The 3,365-nt window shown below is 33.7% G+C and overlaps 1 non-coding gene across 1 annotated transcript; it reads left to right on the forward strand.

Moving 5' to 3' along the window:
• Positions 1-419: 419 nt before the first annotated feature.
• LOC111546730 lies at positions 420-557 on the forward strand. Its single transcript, XR_002732894.1, has one exon. It is a non-coding gene; the product is annotated as a U4 spliceosomal RNA (small nuclear RNA).
• The last annotated feature ends 2,808 nt before the right edge of the window (positions 558-3,365 follow it).

Below are 3,365 nucleotides of genomic sequence, written 5' to 3' on the forward strand. Positions count from 1 at the left end.
GGGGAACATCACACACCGGGGCCTATCATGGGGAGGGGGGAGTGGGGAGGGATTTCATTGGGAGTTATACCTGATGTAAATGACGAGTTGATGAGTGCTGACGAGTTGATGGGTGCAGCGCACCAACATGGCACAAGTATACATCTGTAACAAACCTGCACATTATGCACATGTACCCTAGAACTTAAAGTATAATAATAATAAAATAAAATAAAATAAAAAGGAATTTCCTCTCTTTGAACTTCAATTTATAGATGATATATAAAGCTAGAAATATATTGAAACTTTCTAATATAATCAATGAATTTTCTTTTTTAATCAGAATTATTCCACAAAACAATTCAAAATAACTAACATATGTTATACAAATAGAATAGATTACACAGTGGATTTTTAATCTTCTACAAATAGTTTATAACAGCTTTGCACATTGGCAGTATTATAGCTAGAGGTTTATTCAAGAAGTGTTTATTGTTAATTGAAGACATTCCCAATTCCTCACCTTGATGACTTGTAATATAGTCAACATTGGCAATTTTTGATATTATTCACAGAAACTAAAAAAAAAAAAAAAGTTTATAACAACAAATACCAGTTAATATGTAAAGCATAAAGCAATGTTTATATGCCTTGAAACTTTAGTATACTTGATTAAACAAATATAATAGTGACAAATCCTTTAACTTTTACTCAAAAGCTATGATTTCTGAGCCGTAATAAAAACAGATAAGTGATAAGTAAAAAAAGAAGACTTATTGCTAAATTAGAATTCTTTTTTTTTTTTGGAGAGATATCACTCTGTTGTCCAGGCTGGAGTACAGTGGGGCGATCTCAGCTCATTGCAAACTCTGCCTCCTGGGTTCAAGGGATTCTCATACCTCAGCCTCCCAAGTAGCTGGGACTACAGGCATCTGCCACTATGCCCAGCTAATTTGTGTATTTTTACTAGAGACAGGGTTTCACCATGTTGGTCAGGCTGGTCTTGAGCTCCTGACCTCAAGTGATCCACCGACCTCAGCCTCCCAAAATGCTAGGATTATAGGCGTGAGTTTCTGCGCCCGGCCTCAATTGTTATTCTTAGAAAACTAATTTTAATATGCGGACAATACTAAAAGAAATATAGTAAATGCAAATTAACTTGTAAAATTGATAGATGGATTTTAACTAAGAGGAATGAATGTCTAACAGAATTTCACCAAAGCAAATTACATTACATTTAACTTATTTAATAAATAAGATTCATACATTTGAGATTTCTTATGAAGGCATAGCAACTACTTTTCAGAAAACATTTTATTCAATTTGAAAAGAAAATTTGTGCAGCAAGTTTTAGTAGAGTAAGGATAGAAGAAATATTTTAATTCATAGAGTGTCGCAGCAGTTAAAATCATTTTATGAGGAAAATATAAATAGCATTTTTTATTTGAATCCTAACTTAAGAATAAGGAATGTTACGCATCATTTAAATTTTTATAAAAATAATACAATGTGCTACTTTTACCATTTTAACTAAAGAAAGAAAAATATGGTTCAAGGGAAAATAGTTATAGAAATGTAGATGCTGACTCAGACGGAAAAATGACAGATCATCAAATCAGTAAAGAAAATCATTTAGAAATAGACACATAAAGTCACATTCAATATGATCATGCTGAAAAGAAAAGAGAATATGTTATTTTGTTTTTGAAACAAGGAGCAATTTATAAAAAGAAACATGGCAGGTAATATTTGGTATATGGAAATTTCACCCGAGGCAGTAGGAATGCATGGGTCAGATCAGACCAAGTGTCAGTGCTAGTTAGTTCTTAACAGAAAAAAGTACATGGAAGCAATAAAAATAGAGTGAATGTTAATCTAAGACTGCACATAATGACTACTAGACTAATTTATTCACAAAGGATCACACAAGCAGTGAAATTCAGAGATAAAGCAGAATGCCTGCTAGACACCAAGCTGTTATTAGAAGTGGCAGACATGCAGTGTGTGATTAAAGAAGCTAAAGAAGCAGTAATAGTTGAAATAATTTATTGTGCAAATTTCAGTCACCTGTACTTTCTTCCGGTCTGTTAGTAACTGTTTCTAGCAGAACAAAGTCTTAGAATAAGGGACCTGTAAAATTCACTGTTTCTTTACAGCCAGCAAACCAAAGATATGAGAGAGGCTCTTGACACAAACAAATGTACCATTTCATAAACTGACATCTCTATATTGTACATTTTTTCCATTTATACTTTCGAAAACTGTTACATCTGTATCAGTTAAAATGATTATCAACCTTGGTAACATAGTTTTCTTCATTTCAAAATGTACATAAATCTAGTTTTATATGACCCACAGAACAGATGTCTATGACCAATAATTTCAATTATCTTGAAAAATAAATGACAAATGAAATTGATCAAATGGCCAAACACAAAACCTCAAATTACGTATTTCAATACCGCTCCTGGCCAAGTATATAATTTTCAAAGATCTTCTCCCATTTCATGGGTAGCATTTTCTCTCTGTCCATAGTGTTCTTAGATGCACAAAAATTTAAATTTTGCTTAAAATGTTGCTTTATATCTTAGAAATAGTCGCCAAATTTAACTTTATGAAATATTTCCCTTTTGTTATCTTTAAGAGTTTCAGCTTCATTTTTGGTTAAATTTTGTATACTGTGTAAAGTCAGGGTCCAGTTTCATTCTCTTTTTCATGAGTTTGTCTAATTTGCCTAACACATCTGCTAAAAATACCGTCCTTTCCCCATTGAATGGTCATGGCTCTCTATATTACTTTGAGTTACCTAAATCTCTGATATGATTTAAGTTTACTTTAGCAAATAGATTAGTCAGAGTTTTACAGGGAAACAGAAGCAATAGGATATTGGTACGTGACATGTATTATAAAGATATTGATTCACATCCTCACAGACAGAACCAGAAATAATGCCAGCTATCTAGGCATCCTGTGGCCCAACCAAATTAACACATGAAATTAACCATCCGCGGCTCACGTCTGTAATCCCAGCACTTTGGGAGGCCAAGGTGGGTGGATCAAGAGGTCAGGAGATTGAGACCATCTGGCTAAAACCAGAAAACCTGGTCTCTACTAAAAAATACAAAAAATTTAGCCAGGCATGGTGGTGGGCACTTGTAGTTCCAGCTATTAAAGAGGGTGAGTTAGGAGAATGGCGTGAACCCGGAAGGCGGAGCTTGCAGTGAGCTGAGATCTGACCACTGCACTCCAGCCTGGGCGACAGAGCGAGACTCCATCTCAAAAAAAAAAAAAAAAAAAGAAAAAAGAAAAGTATATCCTGGATGTGAACTTAATATCCAGAGTATATAAAGATCCCCTATAGTATAATAAATATAACAAAAAGAAAT

Source organism: Piliocolobus tephrosceles, chromosome 4 (genome assembly GCF_002776525.5).
Source record: "Piliocolobus tephrosceles isolate RC106 chromosome 4, ASM277652v3, whole genome shotgun sequence".
Lineage (NCBI taxonomy): Eukaryota > Metazoa > Chordata > Mammalia > Primates > Cercopithecidae > Piliocolobus > Piliocolobus tephrosceles.